The sequence below is a fragment of the Sebastes fasciatus genome, chromosome 22 (assembly GCF_043250625.1).
Source record: "Sebastes fasciatus isolate fSebFas1 chromosome 22, fSebFas1.pri, whole genome shotgun sequence".
In the NCBI taxonomy this organism is placed as follows: domain Eukaryota; kingdom Metazoa; phylum Chordata; class Actinopteri; order Perciformes; family Sebastidae; genus Sebastes; species Sebastes fasciatus.
In genome coordinates this window covers 2,548,829-2,561,556 of record NC_133816.1, presented here as the reverse complement: position 1 = coordinate 2,561,556, position 12,728 = coordinate 2,548,829, and the positions used below count along the sequence as shown (strand labels likewise).

General features: G+C 42.6%; 1 protein-coding gene across 8 annotated transcripts in view; it reads left to right on the top strand.

Annotated features, from left to right (window-relative positions):
- The window catches only part of LOC141760393 (NLR family CARD domain-containing protein 3-like), a 152,634-nt gene that overhangs the window by 18,786 nt on the left and 121,120 nt on the right, over positions 1-12,728 (top strand). The window lies entirely within an intron of this gene.

Here is a 12,728-nt window from a genome sequence, read left to right as displayed (position 1 = left end):
ATTGTGGGGGAGATGTTTGAATCAAGGGCAGAGATTCCCGCCAACACTGACCTCTACCGTAGTTCAAGGACACATGCTGGTCTCTGAACACGAGTGAAGACAACTGTGGACGTCCTGTTTTCATCCATCACAATCCTGAACTTTATGAACAAATCCTACTTTAAGTTGAAATCCATTTCATCTGTCTGGCCATGTTTGCTGATCTACTAACGTTATCATCTGTAAACTAGCTGAGACTGATCAGTAGCTCAAGCTAGCTAGCAGCACGTTCATGTGCTCCTCTTCATGTCCCGTGCTGTGACTAGAGAGTAAGGCAGTACACTTTAGTATTAGTAGTAGTATTGAGTAGGTAGAAGGCCCATTTAGTCATATCTCTTTCTGTTTGTTCCGTTGATTTGCGGCGAGAAGTATTATTGTGTTTCTAGGTTTGGGATTATTTCGTCCTCTTTTCTGTGTGTTTCCACCTGAATGGCTAATTGTAGCTAACGTTAAAAGATTAACAAGCAAGTTAAAGCAAACTTTTGAATCCTAAGTTTATATCGATAGTGACATTAACGTTAAGACGGACAAGTTCTGCAGCAAGGGAGCTTGTTTGGTGTTAAAGTTAAATTAACATTAGCATTAGTAGCGGGAGGTTTCATTAGATGTTTGGCAGGTTTGATGTGTGCGGTGCAGACATTTATTGACCGACATTGAGACTTTGGAGCCAGAAAACACTCTAATTACCCATGAAGTGACTGTGAAGGGTAGAAAATACAAAAAGAACATGTTCATTCTGATTGATGATGATGATGATGATGATGATGATGATGAGGGGCTTGTCGGCGGAACAATTAAAGTAATACTCGTCCACAGGGATTCAGCAGTACATTTGATTACTGAGAAACATCTGGCTGTGCGTCTCCCTGATATGGGTGTTCATTGCCTTACACTAAGTCAGAAAAGCTACTGCTGTGGTAACCAAGACAACCTGCTTGATTACTCTCCTTTGCCTGAATACATTGTGGGTGGCATGGCATTAATAGTTCTCCACCATTCTGTCCTCTCATTGGAGGTCAATGTCTACTGATGGCCTACTTCACAGAGACCACAGATGGGCTCATTCTTCTTGCAGATGTTAGTTTGTTTCTCTTCTTTCTTCATTTATATTGCATTGAATTGTTGCCATCTTAAAAATCCTCTAATGATACTAATATTCTCACTACAGTTTCATTGTCTGTGTCCTACAGTCGTCTGCCACAGTGGCTGATGTTGAGAGGACCCTCACCCTACCCGTGACTCCTCGTCTAATACTGCTCGGTATGTATTCAGTGAATTGACATACTGTAAATTGCATATCAGATGAGCTTTCAAGTTATCTGTATTCCAGAAAAGAATATATATATAGAGAGAGATATTTACACAAGTCCAGATGCTGTCTGAAATGACTCAGGTGGAACAGAGCGTGTGACTGCTGGACGCTGGATGATCAGCCTTGAGGGTGGTGTCATATGCGAGGGCATTCAACCAACCTTTGTGACGGGGCTTGCTGCTCTTTTCTCAGTGTACTACGTCTTAAAGCTACAGTACCAAGAGGAGGCTGCCTGTACACTTGAATTCATTCAAAGGTAAGGCTTGTGTTGTCCAATTGTCCTTTTCTCTCACACGCTCTGACACTCTCACTCTCTCTCACTCTCCACACACTATCTCACACTCTCTTCATTTTCTCTTCACTCTTCTGCAACATGCACAACTGCAACCCCGACCTCATACAGTAGCAGACTTTATTCCTATCCAACCTCTAATCTCAGACTACTGTGTTTTTCAGGCGCTTCATTGGAATCGATCCAGAAAGAGGGACAAAGGCCAGCCGGGGCAAGGCTGTCTCCAAGAGGACAGGGACAGTCGTTCAGAAGAAGTCTGACAGTCAATCCCCATGTCTCCACTCTTTTGAAGAAGCTCATGGACTTTGAGATGAATTTCATAGGTCAGTGAGAGCTCTCTACCGAGGCACTTCACATCAACACAGCCTTTTTTGTCTTAAATGATGTACGTGTAATCATATTCTTCTTCTCCTTACCACTAAATATGCTATATTACACTTCAAAAATGTGTCTATTCCTGCTGTAAAACACTGCAGAAAAACTACTATTTATGTAAAGAAGAATGGAACATGTCCTCTTGTCCCATGGCAGGAGTGTTCTTTTAGGATATAGGATCAGTTTAACCTTTTAAGGTTACTGTGTTTAAAACGGTCAGCAGAATCTGGGCAGACCCTAAATCTGTTCTATTGTGAGAGGACTCAGAGCCTCCTCTTTATGTTTTAAGAAACCTGTTGAAGTGAATTCAGAAAACCTTGTTTTGAAACGCTGACTTAAAGGGTAACATTAGTATTTCTCAACCTGGACCCTATTTTCCCATGTGTTTGTGTCTAAGTGACTAATGGGGACAACAATTAAAGTGTCTGACAACATTATGGAAAGGACCCGACAGAGAAATTAAATGTTTTTCTTAACTTTGGCTTTCTGTTTGTTATTGTGTATCTCGCTCAGAGAAGTCTCGTTCTGAAATCCCGTGTCTCATCCACATTCTCAAAATCATCTCAATATTCAGCCATGACATTGAAAATCTTTTAGATAACACTAAGCTACACTTTGTGTACTCCAACACAACAAACTGACAACACCGGTGTCCAGTGGCACTCCTCTCTCCAACTCTCACTCACATTAGCACCGTTGTCTCTTCCGGCAACAAGTCACATGACACAATAACAAACAGAAAGCGAAAGGTAAGAAAAACATTTCATTTCTCTGTAGGGTCCTTTCCATAATGTTGTCAGTCACTTCTAATAACAATCTGAGCCTGTCAGTGGCAAAAACAAGCACTTTTAGTGAACGTACATCGATGGTGAGGAGTTGCCCCGAACGATTACATTGCAGCCCATTTAGCAGCTGGTGTCTGCAGCGTTCTCCCTCAATACTGGACCAATTTAAAAAAATAAAATGTTGTCTCCATTATTCAATTAGACACAAAAACATGGGAAAGTAGGGTCCAGATTGAAAGATACCAAAGTTAGCCTTTAAGCTAAAACTGTTGGGTCAGAATTTGTGCAGTGTTGTTGAAGGGATGTTCATTGGTTATTGCTCATGTTTACTTGATATACTGTATGTCACTTCTTGGTTTCCCCATGTGATGACATCACAGGGCTCCCACCGTCCGTCTCCCACATAACATCTCAGAAAGCACTGTTCAAATGTGTGTGTTTCAATGTTTGAAGGGATGAAGTATCTTGCCAATGTGTTATTAAATGTATCCTATTATAGAGATTTGTCTGATGGAGGCACTCTAATTCAGCTTAAAAGACCACTCAAATCTGACTTGATCGTTTTTCCGGCATTTAGATAAAACAAATGAAAAAACATCTTAAATGTTTTATTTCATATTTTTCAGTTTGTGTTAAAGTGGAAGTCTCTCTCCTTATGTTTGTGGGGTTGATGTTCTTTTTCAATCCTACTGACAAATATTGTAGTTTGTATTGAAAATGCAGCGATACTTGCAGTGGCAAGATGTATCATTCCCTCAAGTTTATTAAAAACTTGATTAGTGTTATGACATTTGATGAATGTGTGGACAGCTGCTATGTTCGTCATGCATACTTGAAATATCCAGCTGTAATGGCAAAATTCAGTTTGTTCATATCATCAAAGTAAGTATTTTTTAAATAAATGTTGGGTTAATAAAGTAATCTTATACTTGCTAAGACTCTTCTTTTCCATGGAATGTTTTATTGCTGCATTTGAGTTAATCATCCATATATGTTGTTTAGGATATCACATTAAAATTGCTATTCAAGGTCTCAGAAAAGGCAGTACTGCCAGTAATGCACTCTATTTACAAAAATGACCACTGTATTTGGGCTTATGGTGAAATTCCATTGCTAATGTAGAAAAACAATATTGTATTGTCTACCCTGCTGCCACTACATTCAATAGAATACAGCACTATACAGTGTTTTAGTACATTGTATTATAACAGTAATCAAATTAAATTTACAGTAAGCCAACTGTAGAAAAAAAACAGTAGACTACTGGCAACCCTGCTGCCAGTAGTCTGTTAAATCTAGAAAATACAGCAATGTACTGTAATTCTGCACATAGTATTATTACAGTAGCATATTGTAAAGTTGATTACTGTAGGACTACTGTAAATTAACTGTAAACTACTGGCAACCCTGCTGCCAGTAGTTTACTGTTAATTTACAGGACAAGACTTTACTTTACATTTACTTAAAGTATACTTGATGAAATAAAGTTGAAGTATAGTACTTCTTCCTACATGACAGATAGTGTAGTATTGTGATCATGTAGTGGTGTTGAACTCTCCAACTCTTCAGTCAGTCATGTTTACTCTGGCGCCATCTTGTGACAGAAACACATTACTGCAGCTTAGAGGTGAAGAGTCACAAACACATGAGTTACATTGATGAGATGAAGACATCCAACATTTAGAGTGAAATCAAAACTGTGTCTGCTCTCACAGGGAGAAGATGATCTGCAGCATCCTGCTGCTCATCAGCCTGACCTCCTGTGTCTCTGCTTACTTCACTTTTGTATCTTTAAAGCACTTTACAGCACTGAGACCATGATCACTAAACTCTCCACCGAAACGTCTCTAGATGGAGTTTGACATGTTCAAGTTGTCCGTTTGTCTGCTCCTCACTTTCCCTCTCTGTCTCCTCAACAGGATCATTTAAAGTGAATGTGACACAGACCTCCTATCAGGCAGAGGAGAACCACAACATCACACTGGAGTGGATGTTCACAACCACAACTCACAGTTCCCCCAACTCACTTTGTATCTACTGTGATCTGTTAGCTTATCTCAGACCCTCAGTCCTGTTTCATCTCCATGAAGGTGTTGAGGTCATAAAGTTTCAGGATGAACAGTTTGCAGGACGAAGACGTCCTCAGAGAAGGACGACTCAGACTTCACGTGTCCAGACTCAGGACTGATGACTCGGGCGTCTACGTGTGCCAAGTGATCATAAATGTTGATGTCAGCTTCAGTGAATGCCACCTCAATGTCTCAGGTAAGTTTTCTTTCTTAACAGAATCAATTCAGCAGCTTTTTCTGGATAAATTGTGGACTTCCACACAGTGAAATGTTTTTTCTTCACGTGAATGAAAGACATTTGTTTGGTCTCTTTACAGCAGCGAGGGATCGGCCCGGACCTGAGGGACAAGGTGCAAGAGGTCGGGGATGGATGGGCCTCTACTGTGGACTGACAGCAGCAGCAGCTCTGCTGGCTGCTTGTTTCTGTTTCTTTGTTCTCTCTCTGCTCAGAAAGACAGATTTGTGCTCCAGTGGTGGATTTAAGAGAGTCAACAGCTCCGCACGCGGATCAGTGGAAACGGTTTGATCAACAATGTAAATGAGACAAAACTGTCAGAAAATAGGAGTTGGCTGGCAGGTAATAAAACTATATCAGGACACATCAACATACCAGCAGGTAACCATAGCAACAACGTCGATGCTTCACACACTACATATAAAGAGTAAAAAGACTACAAACTGTAAAAGTAGCTGTTTTTGTTTTGCACCAGGGACTAGGAGAAACTCTATACAGATTAGTGGTGTCACAATTTCGATCGTAAATCGAAAATCGATCGAAATTAGCTTCCGATTTTGACCGTTGAAATCAAAAGAGGATCTGCGATTCTCCCACTATTTTTTTTCTCTCTGCCCCCGCCTACTTGCGTGCATCTGAAGGAAAAAAAACACACTTCAAATACAACACGCGCATCTTCCCGGTAGCCTGCAGCTGCACTCTGGTTCATGTCCACAGGATTCGTCCTTTCCACGCTTCCCATTCATTGTCTATGTAAGCAGCCGTGCAATGCATTCTGGTAGAGACGGGGCGTCACGTCGGCCGCTCCTCATTTGCATCTCTGGAAACTCCCGAGAAACTTTTAAACTAACCGTTGTTGATCTAAAATAAAGACAGATTAATCAACTGCATGGATTATTACTCATAAAATGTTTTCAGAAACACATTTCGGGGAACTATTTTCATGATAGAAGAGAAAGTTTCCAAACGAGACGCCATGTTGGTTCCGGTTTGAAAGCTGGGAGCAGCGGCCCGCGGAGGGAAAGCGTTCGTCCAATCAGGTGCCGAGTGTCTAGTGGCAGCCCATCAGTCCTCCAGTGCTAGGATAGGAGGCGATCCCTCTGTGGACACGACTGAAGTAACCGGTGTGGCGACATTTTACCTTCCCCGTGAGTTATGTAAACAACGAACGCATCGTTGACAGGAAAACTCCAGTTTGTTGGCTGCAGAAGATTTCGAGGCAGCAGCGACCAAAGACAACAGCTCTCATCAAACTGTTTGCTGATTTCAGCCGCGGTCGCGCACTTAAAGTCGATCGTGTGTCTACATCGCTTCGTACGGTAAAGCTGGTTTATGCTCGCCGTAGTGGAAAGCATGTGGGCACCGAAAGGGACATCATGGTGCATTCAGGTGTGCCTCTAAAACTCTGAGAAACTCTAGCTGTTGTTGTAAAGTCCCCTCCTGCCATCTAGTGGATCTTCTAGTTTGTTGTTTAACAGTTTGTCCCCCAGTTGGTGAAATAAGTTATTGTTATTACATATTAGATAAATCATTTAAATTTGACCATATGGCCTTAGTGTGGTATATTCCATAAAAATATCACACTTGATAGCCTCTCTTTTTAAAGAAGACTTTTAAAGTGTAAATGACAGTTGTCACCACATAAAACCAAAGACCTGTTGATCTTTATGAATCAAGACTCCATAGTCGGACAATGGCATGTTTAAATCAAAAAATCTAATTGTGGATTTGGAGAATCGCGACACCCCTAATACAAACGGAGGACAGTAAGACTCTCTTGTCTCTTTTGGAACGTAAGCAGCTCATTTAAATGTCTGTAACCTTCCTGCACTCACACACACTTTAGTTCTTATTATATAATCCCTCTTGTTTTTGTCAATCTTCTTTCTCTTCTTCCTAAGAAATCTGCCTTCCCCTGCATGACAATAAACCAAACTCTGCACACATTGTAGGTCCAGTCTGATGCTAAACGTCCTCAACTAGCTTTGTGGGCTCGTAGTCCTGATGGTGGCGCTGGTGAGCACAAATGTTCAGATGCTTCAACCTGGCAGGAATGATGAAGTCCATCACTCTACTTTTCTTATCAAACCATCTCCTCCCACATTTTCTGCTCACCAAACTGTCTCCGTTGCATCTTCAGACGGTCCTCCACAAACCATCCAGACACATTTTTGAATGATCAGAAATTGAGCCCAGAGTGCATCAAAACATTTTAGTGTAAACAGTACTGTACACAGCTACTGCTAATTCTCACCAAGTAAAGCTCCGATGTTCATGAAAATAAAGGACAACGTGTTGAGGTCATGGTAGATGTAGGGTGGTCAATTTCACAATTTGACCTCAAAAACTGTATTTGTTGACAGTATTTTGAATTCTATCCTCATGTGAACCGTTGCAGTCAATAGAAATCTAACATCAGTTTGTCACTTACGGAGCAATCAATCTTTATTAATATAAATTACAGACATCTCTGTGTTGTCTAGATGAAGTACGCACATTCTCAGAATTGTATCTCGTAAACTGAATTTTTGACACTAGTTTGAAATCTTCAAGGAGAGGAAAAGATGCACATTCTCAAAATAGTTAGTGGTGCTGGGAGTAGATCCCCTCTAATATGTACTTTCTCAAAAAAATGACTTGCTCCCGCACACACTTTTCTCTGCTTTATTAGTCAACGTTTCGCTCAACAAGGACCTTCATCAGGACATTAAGTAGTTTGAAATCTGCCTTTACACACAACCCTGGGGACTTCCTCAGTCGTAGTGGGACGTGGTGGTTTTGTCCGGGCAGTAAGCTCAACAACATAGTGACTTCCCCTTGGTGTCTCAGGTTAGGAGTTTGAGACCTGATCGAGGCAGAACAAACATGCTAATGCCTAAAAGGATTAATGATGATGGACCTGTATTTCTCTTTTGTCTTCCTCATCTTCCTCCCCCCCCCGGTCCTGACCCACAGCTGTATGACTCCTTTTGTTTTGCACCAGGGACCAGGAGAAACTCAGCTTTGTTCCTCTACATACTGCACTGGATACAGATGAATGTCAATAAGTGTCTCTGTCTCTTCTCTGATGTCTGCTTGGACATGCACACAGCTGAGTTCAATGTCTGTAGCCTTCCTGCACTCACACACTCACACTTTAGTCTTCTTTAGAGTTACACTTCAGAGTTTATTGTCTAGATGCATTATGAATTAATAGATCACACCAGCATGTATCATGAAGTATAAAATGGAATTCACCTTTAAATAAAAAACCCACCAGTCTTTATTATATAGAAATATTACAGCAAACTGAGGAATGTCTGTTTATATGTTTGTATTAATGGTGGGATGAAAGAATGAAAATAACTTCCCGTTTAAACCCCATCCAGCTAATACACGGCACTTGTCTTTTTCTTTTCTGGGAAGTGTTTGTACTCACTTCACAGACAGCTCAGGAAGCAAAACTTAAACACTATCAATGTCTTACTTCATATCATACTTCCTTTTAGTGATCAGACTTCAATTTAACAAACCATCGTTAGAATATGGAGCTGATAATATCAAATGATGTCACATGAGAATGTGTACTTACTTTGAGGAGCATGATGTCATCACCATTTCATAAGCTGGATGTTTGTATCTCTCTTCAGTTTATCTTATCTCTCCACATACATGATGACCCCTGCTGTTCTGCACCGAGGCCATGGCCTATACAGAGTCAACTTCTCCGGGGCTTTTTCCTCCATGTATGACTAGAGTTACCGCCTCGCGGGTGTACGCCTCCGCCAACAAGTCAAGTTGCACTTTACATCCATGTCTGTCCAAAATATCATCACTTTATTTGATCCTGTTAGACATTTCTGTGAAATCCTCATAATTAGCATATGAATTCTTGAGTTATGGCCAAAAACGGTCACAGTGACCTTTGACCTTTGCTTCGACAACACTTCCTCGTTGGGGGTTCTTCTGTTTGCAGGACTGTGTCACAAGGCCTTTCCCATTTCTGAATTTATACGCTTGACTACTCTCCTCGACTCCTCTCCTCGATTCCTCTCCTCGTGTCTTAGTACAGCCCACAGGAGATGCGAGCGGAGGAGGCGAGGGAGAGACACGAGGAGAGAGGAAGAGAGGAAATGTGTTTTTAGAGACATGAGACGTCCTTTCCTCTGAAGCGTCACGTGAAGCGACGTCCGTTTCTGACAGTAACGTGCCGTGAGATCTAGGGTCAGGTAGACAGTCGCAGACCGGGACGCACTCACATGTATCATGAGTCAGCAGGCGAGTGCACAACGCAGTCTAAGAGAATCCTTCAATATCAAGGTCATAAAACACCGTTACCAAACTTAAACAATGACTCCATTACAGTCCTCATTACAACACTCCACCAATAGACTACATCTGATAACTGCAGTGCATCGTTTGTGTAAGAGAGACAAACAGACGGAGAAAGAGAGAGAGAGCGACAGCTCCATGGAGAGAGAAAGAGAGAGAGAGAGAGAGAGAGAGAGAGAGAGAGAGAGAGAGAGAGAGAGAGAGGAGAGAGAGAGAGAGAGAGAGAGAGAGAGAGAGAGAGGCTTATGCACAATAGTCTGCACAGATCCACGTATTCAAAATGTGCAACATATCTTCCTCATAATTCATGCCATCCACACGGTTATCCTGACATCAGCTATTTCAAATCAATAAACTGAATTTACAACACAAGATGGCGATCTTTGACCATGTACGATATTTCACAACGACCGGCGCTGTCGAGCACGGCGCTACACCGGGGCTATGGGATGCTGGAGCCACGTCACAAATCTGAGTAGCCCCAGTTAAGAGCATATGAGTATGTTATCATGTACAGAGCAGGTAAAGACAACGGTAACACAGACGCTCTTAGCCGTCTCCCACTTCCAGAGACACCCAGAGGTCCAGCACCGGAGGAGCATGTGTTAATGTCGGACCAGGAGCAGAGTCCATTAACGACATCGGACCAGCTGCAACTATGGACCACTAAGGATCCCCTACTCTCCCGGGTCCGTGAGTATGTCCTGAGAGGATGGCCCAATAACCCAGACAGAGACTTTATGCCTTATAAACAGAGACAACATGAGCTGAGTGTACAGGATGGATGTGTGCTGTGGGGAGCCTGCATTGTGATACCAGAGAGTGGACCAGCTCCTATTATGGAGCAGTTACATCAGTCACACCCTGGGATGAGCCGCACCAAAGGCCTGGCAAGAGGTTACATGTGGTGGCCTCAAATGGACACTGACATTGAGGACAAGGTAAAGTCATGCACCACATGCCAAGAACACAGAAAGACACCGTCATGGGCACCCCCGCACCTCTGGGAGTGGTCTGAAAAGCCGTGGAGGAGACTCCACATTGATTATGCAGGTCCTTTTATGGCTAAAATGTTCTTAGTGATTGTGGATGCTCACTGGAAATGGCTAGATGTATACCCGGTGACCTCAGCTACATCAGCAGCGACGATAAACTGTCTGAGAAACAGTCTCAGCACACATGGTATCCCAGAGATGATTGTGTCTGACAATGACCAGTATTTTGTCAGTGAACTAACACTTCACAGGTTCAGGTTCAGGTGACTTTATTTGTACCCGTAGGTAGATTTGTTTTGCAGCAAAAATAGAGGATAACATCCGTATTGACAATAAGGTAGAGCACAGACAAGAGACAGACATACCAAAAACATGACAAAGGGTACTCAAAGGCTTACTGGAAACAGGACCCAGCAAAAAGAGAAGGCCAGAAGAACAATATAAAAAACTACTGAAATATCAGGACAGAAAAGACACAATAAAATGAGAAAAGGGATAAACTTTCCATAAATATGTGCAAAAGCTGCTAGGACTTATTTAAGTGAACAATTGCAGCTGGAACAAAGCTGTTCCTGTAGCGCTTTGTTCTACACCTTGGGACCCTAAACGTCCGACCAGATGGGAGAAGCTGGAGCTCACCAGACAGAGGATGAGAGTCATCGTGTGAGATGAAGCTGGCTATCCGCTGTAACTGCCTGGTATACAGGGACTCTAAGCTCAGCTGTGACTCACCAATCAGCCGACTGGACCATTTCACAATCTGACTCAGCCTATTTTTGTCCTTCGGAGGTAGAGTACCAAACCATGACACTAGTGAAAAGGATAAAACAGACTCAATAAAAGCCCGATAAAATAGCGTCATCATGGTTTTTCCAATGTGAAAGTGGGACAGCTTCCTCAAGCAGAACAGGCGCTGGTGCCCCTTCTTGCATACGGCTTCACAATTTGCCTCAAAGTTCAGTGTAGTGTCAATGATAGTCCCGAGGTATTTATATGACTGCACATGTTCGACAGTTTAACCCTTGATGGTTGTGACTTCAGGTTTACAGGCATGTCTTCTGAAATCAATGACCATATCTTTGGTTTTAGATATGTTTAGTTGCAGATATGATTCTTCACACCATTTGACAAAGTCATCAGCTACAGGGCCATGGCTGCTCTTATTGCCCTGAAGCAGACTGACAATCACAGAGTCATCCACATACTTTAAAATGGTTCGATTTTTAAAAGTGCTCTGACACATATTGGTGTGAAGAATAAAAAGCATAGAGCTCATGAAAAAGAACACAGGCGACACATTGGAGACAAAGTTAAACAGAGCTTTGTTTAGCTATCGCATCACTCCACAGTCAGTTTTTTGTTTCAGCACTGTGGTTGTTGGACAGTAATTAACCCTTTACCACATTTCTTTTGAGCAGACTTGAGTTGAGCCTGAACTGTTGAAGGTTTATATATACAGTATCATATGTTTTGTGTTGTAATAAAAACCCTGTTTAACCCTGTTTCTGTTGGTGGGTATGAAAAAATTCTTTGACCTCTGAGGAGCAGCTCTCCCGCCAATGTGAGGGTTTCTCTTTCAGGCCAGTATGGCCCCAGCTCTGGAGGGAGGGCGTGTTTCTCAGGCCACTCAGTCTGACAGTACTCGATGAGCTTTGCACATGTAGGGTCAGCTGCCTGTTTCTCTTGGATTCCCTTTAATCTTGCCTCTGTAGCAGGAAGGCTATGGACGACAGCGTCCACAAACACTTTGACTTCTGCCTCATTGTCTTTTTCATCTTGTGTGAACATGTTTCACCGGGGCTCTTGATAACGTGTCCGCTGTTATCAAGCGTTTACCGGGCACATGCACGATGTCGAAGGTGAACTTCATCAGCCTCAGTCGAAACCTCAGCACTCTGGGCGGGAGCTCATCTAGTGCCTTTGTACTCAACAGTGGCACTAGAGGCTTATGATCCGTCTCTAGTTGGAACTGCAGTCCCAGCAGATAGGGTGACAGGCGCTCACATGCCCATGTAGCTGCCAAAGCCTCTTTTTTGATCTGTGCATAATGTTTTTCAGCCTCGGAGAGACCTCTGGAGATGAACACAATTGGTCTCCATGTCCCATCCGTTTGTCGTTGATTCAGGACACCCCCTAAGCCAAAGGATGAGGCATCAGCTGATACGCATGTCTCTGCTATCGAGTATGGAGCTAGCACTCGTGGTGAACTCAGCTCATTTTTCAGTCTCTGAAATGACTCTTTTTGTGGCGCCTCCCAGCACCACTCATTTTTCTCCCTGAGCAGATCTTTGATTGGTCGCATGTATGATGCAAGG